Source organism: Spodoptera frugiperda, chromosome 26 (genome assembly GCF_023101765.2).
Source record: "Spodoptera frugiperda isolate SF20-4 chromosome 26, AGI-APGP_CSIRO_Sfru_2.0, whole genome shotgun sequence".
NCBI classification, from domain to species: domain Eukaryota; kingdom Metazoa; phylum Arthropoda; class Insecta; order Lepidoptera; family Noctuidae; genus Spodoptera; species Spodoptera frugiperda.
Genome location: NC_064237.1, coordinates 6,492,488 through 6,506,595, shown reverse-complemented (window position 1 = coordinate 6,506,595; position 14,108 = coordinate 6,492,488). Strand labels below are relative to the sequence as shown.

The 14,108-nt window shown below is 33.8% G+C and overlaps 1 long non-coding RNA gene across 1 annotated transcript; it reads right to left on the bottom strand.

Annotated features, from left to right (window-relative positions):
* Positions 1 to 655: 655 nt before the first annotated feature.
* On the bottom strand, positions 656 to 1,381 carry LOC126912541 (uncharacterized). The gene is made up of 2 exons (XR_007707264.1): positions 1,332 to 1,381; positions 656 to 911 (listed from the first exon to the last, which is right to left on the bottom strand). It is a non-coding gene; the product is annotated as an uncharacterized LOC126912541 (long non-coding RNA).
* Positions 1,382 to 14,108: the final 12,727 nt, after the last annotated feature.

Genomic DNA, 14,108 nt, shown 5'->3' with positions numbered 1-14,108 from the left:
TAGCAATTAACTCAAAATTCTTCTCGATTAAATCTAAGAACAGATAATCGATTAATTGCCTCCCGACTGAAGTATAAAGCATAATAAATGAATCAATTTACAGAAAGTTTCGTCAGAGCCAGTGACAAAGGGTTCAATGTTCGCTGCCTTGAATAGCTTATTTGGCGCTAATCACCTAACTTTTAATTAATGACATCGTTTTATGTATAAAAGTAAAACGAACTACAGTCATCATTTTGAAAGAAACGCCCGCAATTAGTTTCTGAAAACCGTCGGCTTTTTAATGATTATTTCCATATTTTTAGACTTTTTTATGGTATAGGTAAACCAGTAAATGAGCAGACGGATCACCTGATGATAAGCATTCGCCGCCGCCCATGGACACCCGAAACATCAGAGGCGTTACAAGTGCGTTGCCAGTCTTATGGGGGTTAGGAATTTAAGGGTGTTAAGAAATCGGGAATTGGGAAGATTCAACACACAACGAAACACATAATTTCGTTTGCCCTAATTTATATTAATATTTGACCTACGTTGTAATATTTTTTAACAATTTTAGTTTGTGGGTAAGGGTCCTCCCTTTCTCTTAATTAAACATTATGTAACGAATATAAGTTAAAATACATGTAAGATTTTTTATCAAGAAACAAAACAATTCTATTTCAATCCTGTATTTTTACAAACAGACTTAACTGCAGTTTCAATAAACACTGTGACAAAAATCGAAAACAATAAGTGGCCCCAGGATTGCAGAGAGTAATTGAATTTCGTTCGGAGTGGTCTGATGTTTCTCGTTAGCCCCTGTCGCGTCGAATCATTTCGACGGAACCACAAACCGAATGTCAATCTATATTCAAACTTCATTTTCACACCAAAAAACACAAAGCGGATTTCTGTGCGCCAGTTCGAACCTTAAAAAAAAGAATTGGTGTATGCAATTACCTATTCGCTGGGAGCACGCTTGCATCAACTTGGGTTTTCTGTTATAATGAACTTTCGAATCTCGAGGTAACAAGAATAATGCTATTGCAAGTTATATTATGTGAGCACAAAAATATTACTAGAAATGGCAATTATTTCCAAAATCTTTATGATATAATCCGGTAAACGAGCAGACGGATCACCTGCTGGTAAGCAATCGCCGCCGCCCATGGACACCCGAAACACCAAAAGCGTTCCAATTACAAGTGCGTTGCCGGCCTTTTGGGGGTTAGGAATTTAAGGGTTTTTGCGGCTTTCCCACACTAAATTGGTCATCTGTCTTAAGGCTTCACACAATTAGGTAATTTTTTGAAAAACCTCAAACTTTTAAACTGCGATTTTCAACTCACCTGCTAAGCGTGGAGATTATGGCAAACCCTTTTATGTAGAGGTTCATATTTTGCAATAAACTATCACAGGCTGATGTAGTAAAGACAACTACTTCACTATTAAAACTATAACAATACTGATTGCGTCACGACTAAACACCAAAACGAACTCAAAATAACAATATGCAATCTATTTGCAACCAAAGTCTATAAAACAAAATACCGAACAAATTGGAACTGACTAGTTAACGGTAATTACTTACGTAGGTATGCGTCGCTTTTCATTTAACTGAACAGATCCAACGATAGATAGTCAACTGGTCGTACTTACAGAACTGAATGCATTGAGTAGGTCGATGCAAGAGCAGCTCCATAATTGTAACTGAGTTAATAGCATTAATAGATACTCTGAGAAGCTTTTAGCATTCTCTCAAGTTACTTTATTTTATTAGTTCCTATTGGTTTAATGTCTAAGTGAATTTAATTTGTTAAGTTGCAATGGTATTTTATATTTTTCTCTTCTTGGTTTGTTAAAGTAAGTTTGTTTATAAATGGGATAATTGCTAAGGTTCTATGAATGATACAAATTGAATTAAAGCATTTTTTATGCTAATTCTTGCAAAAATCATTTCCACTATTAAGCGTGCACTCAAACTGAGAGTACGTACAGTCTAGTAACTAGTCGCTACACAAAATCCCAAGCCTTTATTTTCCCACCTTCCATTTTACAAGCACAAAAACAAATATTGTAAACAAACGTTCAGAGAACGGAACTGTGGGGCTTACGGTCTCAGAGGACTGAGCATCTGGTTTGTAGCAAATTTAATACAACACGTTACTTAAGCCACAGTCTTCTCCCGAGGGAATAAGGGGCGCTCTTGTCGCATAGTGTGACTAATTCACGCTTCTTTCCCCGTGTAAGCAGATTACAGAGACACCTTCTGCGTCTTAATGAAACTATTATAGTGGGGGAAAATGTGATGATGTAAATTGACGCTTGGGAGTATTTTAAGAAGGTTGTTTTTTGAATAAATTGCTTGTTTGTTGCTTATAAAAAAATCAAGACTACGTTTTCTTTTTGTTATAAGAACATGCTAATGTTGCATTTAATGTCAAGGTACATGTACTATATTGCATAAAGTGAATTTTAGGGACATTACAAACGAAGTAGTCTTTAGTATTTATCTATGACAGGAGTAGGTAAATAATTTATTTTTTTCATTCAAGGTACTAAATGTCTAGATTCCCTCATAACTGGGAGAATGCTTTCAATGTTATTTATTAGTTTTTTTACACCACCTAGTTAATAACATAGTGATAATGATACGTTTGCGTGGTATACAACAAGAATTTTCAAAGACTCGAAACTGCTTTTCTTTTAGAGCTTTTCTCCATTAATAAACGTGAGAAAACCGTGAGTTTTTAGTTAATTTAGTATGTCTCACGATTATAAAACATTCTCAAAGACTCGTAAGTTCACGCTCCGATGTGAACTAAGCCTTAAATGCAGAGGGTCCTCATCTATCTCCGTAAAGGGCGTTACACCCCATTTGTATTTACGTGCAGCTGTTGTCTTTATTTACTTTACCCCACCTAATCAAAGCGGCAATAAAAACTTTACCGTCAAAACACGTTTAATAAGCATTTTATTTACGACTTAATTAAGTTACAAAGCGCTATTATAAAACAGTACTTCATAAATAAAGCCAAGCATACAACAAACGATTGTTTTACTTTTCTTTATTTCTTTGAATGTATTTCTTACAATACGAGTTATGGGTAAATGCAGACTTATGAAACAGTATGAAAGTAGTTTGCAATTTTCTTCAAGCGAAATACTGCATTCTTCTACTCTGTGACTATTTTCATTAAAGTTTTCCAACGAGATTACAATGCATGGGTGTATAGAGAAGGTTTTATGTTTCATTGGAGTTTTGTTTGAATACTGTAATTGTTTTATTATTTTACTTTCTAGTTCTACACGTATGAGGATTCTTATTTAGGTTACTTTCTGATAAGGAAACTAAATGGATTGGTGGTTTTTGTTATAATTGTTAGGTAATTTGATTATTTCTTGGACATATTTTTTATAATCTTAGCGTAGAACCTTAAGCTCAATTCCAAAGGTGATCTTGTTGTTATGTTCTAGTATTAGATTTCTACCCTTAACTCTAAACTCTTTGACAAAGTCATCCAATAGTTCAAAGACCTTTCCACACTTCACCGCTAAATTAAGTAAGTAGGTATTAATCATTGCGTATGTTTATAAAAAAAAACTTCTAAAATTACGTTTTTTACTGCCATCTACATAAAAATTAATTTAAAAATACAAAAATAAGAGTCGTACTTAAATTTTATCACTGTGATATATTTTATTCAATAATTTTAAACCACCAATATAAGTCTAAAATAATATTTTTATATGGTATAAGCCGCTAAATGAACAGGCGGATCACCTGATGGTAAGCAATCGCCGCCGCCCTGGACACCGTTGGCGTTACAAGTAAAGCACTTGTCACGTTTAAGGGGATAGGAATGTAAGGGTAATTGGGCCTTTGGTAACCTCACTCCCAAAACGGAAGCCCTTTTTCACACTTAAGTAAAAAATTACGTGTAAAAGTGTTACCTTGTAACCTATTAGTAAAAACAAATAATCATTTATCATAATAATCTATTTCAGAATCTCCTTGTAAAAGTTCCACAAAACATTGGCAAGCAAAGAACATAATTCCAAAATGTTCATGAACTTTTAAACTTAACAATTTGTAATATTTCTAAAGTATTAAGTGCAAGGTGAGTTGAGGAGTTGTTTCACTTGGAATGGAACAGTTATGTCGAAAATTGTCTAAATTGGTGAACATTCTCTTTTCCACGCTCACTTAAGATGGTACCACAGTATACATATATCATTCTAGAAATTAAGGTTTAGACTGTTATGTGTACACTTTAGAATAAGGTAAGATGTGGTTAGCATATCTTTGTTAGATAAAAACCCCAAAAAAATAAGTAAATAAGTTTTTAAAGACACCTTTCGGTGTTAGGTTGTTTAAGTCTGAAATGCTGGAAACCGCATTAAAATTGGTTCAACCAAACGCGAGATAATCGCGCACAAAGACATACAAACACATACAGGTCAAACTGAGAACCTCCTTTTTGAAGTCAGTTAAAAATCACGCCTTTTATATCTTAAATTACCAAAATGCCTATGTATGTATGTACGAACATGCCGTATATATGTATGTATGTAGAGATTTCTATCTTATACCCGTTACGTGTACAAAACACGAGTAGGTACTCAACTCTTACTTAGCAACGAATTGAAAGATTACACAAGTTCTTTTTTAAAGGGGCTACAAAACATCTCCTTAGGAAATGCTCTTATGATGGATTGCAAACATCTGTACCAGCAAACGAGGCTTGTAGAGATAAGGTGGCTACCATCATTCACTTTTTTGGCCTTCTTCGCTTCACTTTGTTATATTCCCAGGATATCCGAATGTTTTTTTATGACGACCTTTTTTCTTCTTCGCTTTCAAACGCTTTTATATTGATTTGTTTTTGCTTATTTATAGAAAAGGCTTTTTGTTTTTGTTCGTGAATCCGTGAATCTGTGTTCAATATTTTTCTGGAGTGTCTCAATACAGTTATTGGATATTAAATTCCAAACGTATTTTGTAAGGTTTATTTATTTAATTTAAGTTTTGATAAAACAGATTCATGTTTGATGTTGCAGATGATGATGAGTGAGTGAAATGATCCAAAGACTTCTCCCGCCTTGGGCGAGACGAGAGGGAGTGTCAGACTCTTACTGACCAGAAACCATCCCGTTTCTACTCCTCCTTTTCGAGCCGGAGCCCCGGTAACTCGCTAGGTAGTCCGCAACTCCGGATCAGGTATCAGCTCTACAGCCCCCCCCCAGAACGCGACGCGCCGTACTCACGGGCTTACTTCTGGTCGGGCGGCATGCTACCCTTGCTCGCCGTCTGCAGATTCGCAGTTAGATGAACCCTACAAATTAGTTTTTAATAACTTGGGTGGCCTTATTTCTTATTCTAATAATATTAATCATTTTTAATATCACTAAGAATTCTAAGCTACAAGAACTTAATCAAAACAACTACTTCAAAAAAGATTCTCCTTTTTTCTAATATCATCGTCCTCGTACAATCGGATTATTCGGTATTAGAGAAGCCTTTTGACAATATTAAGATTACCTTCTAAATCCGTATTAACAACAAAATCCTTGATTGAAATCCGAACTTTGATCAGACTTGTCGTCTTTTTTGAATCGCAAATCAAGTGGGCGGTTATTTGTTTGTCTAGAAGTAATAGCAATCGATGTCTTTAAATACATAGTAGGTCAAGTTGGTTGCTATCTCGGAAGGTACGGGGCTGTAGGATGAAAGTACGGCTGTTACTGTACAACAATTCGAAATGATTCAATAGCTTACTTGTATGAGGTTAATATCAATGTCTGTATGTTTCCTGTCGTATCATTAAAGAGAGCCAGGTTTAAAGATACGACACAGCTGCTGAGTAAATACTGTTTATTAATATAAGTTTACACACATGATATCACACCATACTTTTATAATTTATTTTCTTATGCTGAAATACAAAATATGTTTTATTTCTTAAATTTCGTCACATTCGTTTCATTGGTTACAACTGGGTAACTATTGAATGACTTTGTTCCAAAAAACATTTTTGGGGTAAGAGCAAATCATTCGTAAGGAATAGTTTAAGTAATCATTAATGTCTTTGAGTACGACAGTCATTTATAAGTGATTGTTACTTATGTACGAATGAAGGTAAGTAATAAATCAGTACATTGTTCAAAACGTTGGACCCGCTATTTGATAAGTACTTAGTTGGGTCCGCAAACACATTACTAACATTAGGTACTAAACAATCAGTCAACTGGAAGCCTTTAGCCGTAATTGATATTCAACGGGACGATCAAATTGACAGCTTCTAAAGTTTATAAGTAATTAGAGACGTGCTTAAGTGTTATTCTACATTTTTTTTTCAATTTAATTTGATATTGTAACTAATCGAGATTGATTGTAAAGATTATCTAATCGTAATTTGATTACTGATCTTATTCCAAAATCTTTGGATCGATCTAAATTTTAACTGATACTATCAATATAAAAGGGTATATGACTAATTTTTTTTTAATGTCTGTCTTGTAGATTATTTTAAAATATGTTGCTTTTATTTTTATATTAGATTTATCGATTTGAAATATCGCGTGACTCCTAAACTTTGATTCGGTTTTATCTAAGTATTGTTATCTTATATGACAAAATAAAAAAAATATTGGCTAATATTTTTCTTTATTTAACTGGCGGACTAAATTGATTTTTAATTTTCATACCCCGTTGTCATCTATTGTTTTGAATTGAGATTGCCAGCGTGGTATTGATATTTCGATTTTAAAACATGTATAACATTTCATTGTATAATGTTCTCGAGAAATAAAAGACAAAGTTGTTTCTAATTAGTGTAAGATTGAGAATTTGATGTAGATATTCAACCTTTAACGTTATGATTGTCACAAACAACCTGTATGCCTTAATTTCGCACCTCAAAACGTCTATATTAGTCTCTCAAACTTCGCTACCACAGACAATACTAAAGTTCTTAACAGTTAGAAATATCTAAACTTAGGTTTGAACAAGAATGGTTGGGTCAAAAGTATTATTATTGATGTTCGACAAAAGGTCTCGGTAAGAAGTGGGCGCGATAGACCGCGGTGCGGGCAATAATAGATTGTTCAATTCTCTTTCAATACTTAAGTCTATGTTCAATGGAGATTCGTATACGAATTCAAATGTTATTTTAAGTCTGTTTATTTGTGCCTAGGTATTGTGTAGGTGTATACCATTATAATTTTGGTATTTTAGGCTTTGATTTGCTTTTTGTGGGTTGGTATTTATAATATTGAAGTCTTAGAGGAGGCCTACGTTCATAGACGTTTTGTAATAATAAAATTATCTTCTTGATTTATTTAATAGACTAGCTGCTACCCGCTGCTTCGTTCGCACGGATTACGGACTGTAATAATTATCGACTTAATTTATTTAATAGACTAGCTGATGCCCATAGCTTTGTTCGTGTGGATTACGGATTTTGTGAATTTATTTTCTAAAATAAAAGTAGCTTTAGTTACTCCTTAGTACATCAGCTACCTGTCAACAAAAATATAAAGCGGTGGTATCAAAATTGCCAACAGATACTCCAATTTTATTTATGTATTAGTCTAGATGTACATTACAATTATGTACTCAGTACTTAGTAAAGGAAACGAAAGAATGAAGTATGTTGAAACCTTTATGTATTACTTTATTACGTAAAAATTGTGAATTGGTTAAAATACTACCTTAAAATTAATACTTTGATTTTTGAGGCACAATTTAAAAAAAAGACTATAAAATCGGTAGATACATTGATTGATGAAGCATATATAATAAAATAGTTGTAAAAACAATGGATACGATGTTGTATGCAACATAAATCAAACTGTAAACCAGGGATTTCAAAAGTAAATCAAAGTTTTATTTTTCATAGCGAATAAAAATCAATACTTACTCGAATATTCATTTTTATGGCGCACCTCTAAGCGGCTTATTGGAAAATCGAATATTTAATAAGAAATCCGATCTACAGCAGCATAAAAATAAATTAAGAATTAGGTATATTTTTCCGTTATTAATGGAGGATTATCATTTTTATTGTGTATAGCTATTCGATTATTATAATACCTTACATGTTTGGTTATTTAATGTGATACCATCGAATATAATGTTTTGAGAAAACAAGTGATCCGAACAGAGACTCTAATTTGAGATACTTTTCAGGTATCAGACACTTATCGACTAAAAACTAACCCGTTCCTACTTCTGCCTTACTAACCAAGGCCCCGGTTAATCGTTAAGCAGTCCGCAGCTTCAACTTGAGACCCCTTTTAGGCGAGGGGCAAGTGAGTGTCAGACTCTTACTGACTAAAAACCAAACCGATTCTACTGCTGCCTTGAGACACTAGAGTTACTGTGTGTTGGGAAGATTACTGACACGTTAAATTAAGTAGCCAGTTCGAGTTTTAATTCAATTCCTAGTTTTCTCTAATTATAAATTGAAACTAGGGTTATTAGTTTCAATACAGTTCTCGTTTAGCCGAAACCGCAACGTTCAGGTATCGATAACCGTAAAATGTATTACCGGTCAATTATCGGTACCTCGGTCCCTGTGGCTAAATGGCTTTGTATAATTAACTTACTATGTACAGTCGCTAGCAGATCAACCTTCACCTTTCCAATTTCTCTATTCGATTTTCAACTTTATTCTTGTTTATATAAAGTCGTAAATTTATTTAGAGTAGCTTGATCTGCTGTGTCGATACGTAAATTGCCGGTAGTACAATTGTATTCAGTCTGGTTTTGGATCTAAATAGAATGTGTTTTAGGGTGTGAATTATTAAGGTAAAGTAAGATATGTTACATTACAGTACGAATAGTGATAGGGGTTTTTAAGCAGGGGAAAAACATCCAATGACTTCTTCCGCCTTGGGTGAGGCGCGAGGAAATGTCAGATTCTTACTGATTAAAAACCACCTCGTTCCTACTCCTGCTTTTCGAGCGTGCGGAGGCCCGGTAACACGCTAGTCCGCAGCTCCAGGTCGGCATCAGCCCTACTGTGCCCCATCTGTGGTGATCTGATGGCTCTTTGAAGGCTCTTTAGTTCTAGTGGTGCGACGAGCTACCCCTGCTCGCTATCTGCAGACCCTTAAACAGTGATAGGCTAGTAAAGTATAGTTTTAGTATTAATTGTTTTAGCTATAATTTTTGTGTTTAAAAACTAGAAAGCTAGTATTTTAGGTAGTATAAATTTCAAGTAGCTAGAAACAATTTAGTAAGTACTAGAACATTGTTTCCAACAATTAGGAGCTTGTAACGTTTTCATTATGAGTAATTTGTACTTGTAGTGTTCATCATTCATCATACTATGTAGCTCTAATAATATTATATTAATTTGAAAAGTAATTTAAGTGTTTTTGCGCTAATAAGCACTTTATAATACAATAAAGCAAACTATTATTTTTTTAGTAAACGCCTGCGTAATAATTAATATCTGTACTGTCAGATTTACAACGTTTATTATACTCCATGATATAATATTTTAGGTGTTTATTGTATTTGAAATGTAAATGATATTTTCTAAATAATCAGTCAGGCTTTATAAAAAAAATGTTTTAAAAGTTAAAATTAAAATTGTCGTATTATTTTAATACAAAGCATATCTATTCACAAATTAATCAGTATGTGAACTGAATTAACATATAATACTATGATACATAAATTGAGATTCGTCTTTCATAATACCTACCTAATGCTTTGGTTTTATATTATTTTCGAATGCTTAATCGACATTTCTATGGAAATGAGTAATCATTGTTTCTCAATAACTTTGGTCTCAATTTCTTTTGTCAGTTTAGAAGTTACAGCGTCTGCTGTGATTTGGAACACAATAGCTTCATAATACCATTGATACTCGTAGCAACGACTTTGTCGAAGTAAAACATAGGCCAAAATGTCTTTGTTATATAAAATACACAATACCGTTCATTGTAAGTTAATTAGTGTCGAAACAGACTTTTATCCTCCGGGTGACGTAAGATTAGCATAAGTAAATTCGATACTTTCAGGCCGAAATCCTTTTGGGACTCGTTCTAATTCAGATCGCGTCCGAATATTTACAGAATCGTGTTACATTTTTATCCTTTTAGAATTGCAGACTCCCATTTGAATAATTGGCAAATAGAACCCCTTTTTATTCCATTCGAAGCCATGGAAAGTGTAAAACACTCATTCGAATTGATTCGAGAACTGAGTTTCAATAAGTTGGAAGCGAGTTTCTGAACAGTCGTTTCTTAACGGCCGATTTAGCGATGCCTTTATTGCAAGCCTAATGAATTGTACTTGTTTTAAAGTTTCTTGTATCACGGCCTGATATCGGATTCAGATTGGAATGAGGGCGGCTCTAATGACGGCGAAGCAAGGAGCCGTTCCGACTTTTTCATTTCGACTTGGGTTTTAATTAAAAACCAGCACGTTCATTGGAACTGAGAAGAGGAACGGTAAAGTTGACTGTACTATTATGGCTTTTATGACTTAGCTAGCAAGTGCTTGTGGTTACGGTTTATGGACAGCGTGCTTTTTAATGGTTCGCCTATAATACCTACTTGAATCGTTTTATTGTTGGCAATGGCTTCGGAAAAATTGCTTATTATTTTATGTTCTTTAGACATTTGACCTACAAAAATAGATGTGTATTAAGACTTCAGCATTTTTAGTATTTTATGAGTATATTTAAGTTTTGCTCTCAAGAATCTTACGTCAGAGGCGATATAAAAAGTTCTACGAATTTATTTTTCTCTTGGATCAGACACATTAATCATATATTCTGTGTATTGCTCAGAAAAGGGCGATTGGTACCGTTACCTGTCACAGAGGACATAAACTACAGTCCCTACGGGAATATATCGAGCACAGCGCTTTCGACTGACATTCTAATAAATATCCCTAACTTATATGGGCGTACCCATACCTTATTTAAGCTACGAAAATGTTTCGTAAAACAAGAATCAATATTCTTAAGTTTTTTAATGAAAAGAGGTCGCCGTAAGGACATTTAAAGATTAGAAGTATTTCGTAAAATATCTATTAACTTCACTCCAGATTAATTACAATGTTATCGAATTGTAACTGTTTGACGAGGAACTCGACTAGTTTCAAGCCATGATAGAGGCTTATGAGAAACATTCTGCGAGACACGACGCAACGACAATCGCGTTGCTACAATAGTAACGCGACTGTAGTAGTTGGTTGTTCGCCTCTCTTTATTAGGATCTGCTTGCAAGACTTCTTTAGGCTAGCAGTACCAAAAAATTATCTCGATATACTGAACAGGTGCAGCAAAAATACATTCAGTTTCTACAAATAATCTAATTGAAACTTCACTTTTAATAAAAATCAATCTGGACCACATTATGAAGTAAAAATTGCAGTTCGAAAATATCAAGGCTTTTTTTAAACATCACTTAATAAACCTGGAATTTATGATGAACTTGATGAGGGTATTACAAATGGACACTTTTATTGCCCCGTCAGACCCTTTTAAAGGTGAACATGATGCTAATAAAGACGACTTATTTTCGGAACTTGAGTAATTGAGACCTTACAACGTTGTTTACAGAATGCATGAATTTACGATTTCAATGTTAATTAATGATGATTCGGTTTTGTGTGAGCTTGTCTTTTGATATACAGATGCTATTGGAGTTTTTGAGTAGAAAGTGTAATATTGTTTTCAATTAATTGTTTAGTGTTGATATAAGGAATATTTTTTTTATGATTATGATAAAAAATTATATGTTTAAGACACTAAAAATACGTTTTAAAGATAGTCGTCTTCAGGCGAAATGAATTTTATCATATGAGTTAGTGTTAGAGAAAAAATTAATAAAAAATGTCTCTTTTTAAATCTAATTACAGCCCGCCCTTAGTTTATACAAACTATGTCGTGGTTTTTGTGTATTATTAATACTAGTTGAACGTTTTTTGCATGACTCAGATGACCACCACCACCGGTGGTGATTTTTATATCAAATAGATACTTAATAAAGAACATTTTGGATTATTTATGTGCAATTTACCAAAAGAGTAATAACGTTATTATATGAATCTTATATAATAAGGAGCAAGATATGAATTTATAATGTTAAAATTAAGTAAAATATGTATAAAACTTGAGTCGAAACTCGTGTTCAGAAGTCGACCATCAGATCAACGAAGCAGTTAAGGGTTAACATTGATTAAAGATTAAAGGGCTGTAAAATTAATACCCCCGATAATTAACCTAACGCACTTGACCGATTTTTGGACAAACTGCTAGCTTAGTTACGCAACATTGAACCTTAATGACTAACTTAATATACACAACAAACAAATAACTTGTATGTAACTATTCAATATAGTAAAATTGCTTTGAAACAGTGATTGCTTTGGACTCCATCAAAATAATTGAACTGTATTGTATCAAGCAAACGTTGATTAACTTTTGTTCCATGATCGAGGCACGTTAAGTGTACAAAATTCAATCAATGGATATCGAGCTGGTGACATACGTGCGCCCTTTAGCCCTTGTCGTATAAAGCTAGCATTTATGTCAAGGTCGAGAAAGAATCACCATTAACTTAATTGGCGAATGGTCAGCCTTATCAGTTTTCCGCACGGTCGACTGATTAACGATTTACGAAAATAGCTTTTGCTACGAGTAAGACGTACGGACAATATTTTTCTGTTATCTGCTCGCGGATATCCCCTTTCAAGGAGTCCGATCGATAATGGTTATATAATTTGATCAATGTCTTGTGATATTTCAACGAGTGATTTATGGGGGTTAACTTTAGGTTACCAATTGTTTTGGTCATTTGCTAAGGAGTTGTGAATGACATTTATTCGAAATCCTCGGGTTAAGGTTGCTTTTCTACCAGAGATGTGCTATGCTACATTGAAAGATGTGTGCTACGAATGCGTGCTATGGATGGCTTCCTTAGTATCGATACATCAGCTGATACTCGAGCTACGCATTTTCCTCGCACAGCTACATAGTAGTATCAGTGGAAACGATCACATAGTTTCACAGGTTAGTTATAACATCTTTGTAGCATAGCTGGGTGTTTCGTCAAAAAACTTTAACTTTTATTTAACAATTAATCATTAATCTAAAATATTTATACCTATGTAGGTTTAAATAAAAATCTCTGGAAAAAGCACTCTTAAACAAGTTTAAGCTTCATTAAAATATTATGATCATAATCTGATATGAAGCAGTCAGATCTTAATAGAGTTGCCAAAGTGGTAGAATAGGTTTACCTTCTCTTGACTAAAAAGTACTATACCGGTACCATTCTACCCTATCTATTATTAACTTAGGTATGTTGAAGCACAAATAAAGGAAGATCTATATTTGGATTAGTATTTTGGAATAGGTAAAATAATACTTGATTGTTGACATGATAACTCGTAGGCGCTCGGCTACGCGCTTCTATGGGTGACAATGCCCGTGATAATTTCGTAGCCGTAACGTCGTAGCGTCGTAGCGCTACGAATGTAAAGTGAGAAATTGTGCCTTGGTTTGTGTAGTTTATTTTTGCGTTTGCTTTTCTTCAACCTAATTATTTAATTGTGTTAAGTTTTCATTACTAAGAAAAATAATATCTACATATTGGAGTGATGGAAATTAAATCTAACACATCACATCAACGGCCTATTAGTGAACACTGCTGACCAAATCCTCTCGCATAGAGAAGGTTTTTGAGCGTTAATCACTTTATTCAATTTATTCAATGGCTTTAATGCGGGTTGGCGATTTTAAACTTATAATTTGAAATTACAAACCCAGGTTTCCTCACGACGATTTCCTTCCCCGTTTGTTTATCTCAATAAATCTAATCTAATTATCCAATAATTAAAACTAACCAGCAGAGGTAAATACTTAATTAAAATAATTTTTCGAACATATCTTGACCTAAACAAGTCATGTACACAACACATTACTTATTTTATCGTCAACTAATTTTCTGTTCAGTCTGTCTAGAAGAAAAACGAGTCTAATTAATTAATTACACCACTCTAATTACAGACAATTTGAACAAAACGAAAGCCATCAAAATGTTTAGATCTAATTAGGTTGGAGTTTCTATACATTTTTTTGTTTAGCTTCAGTGAGAAG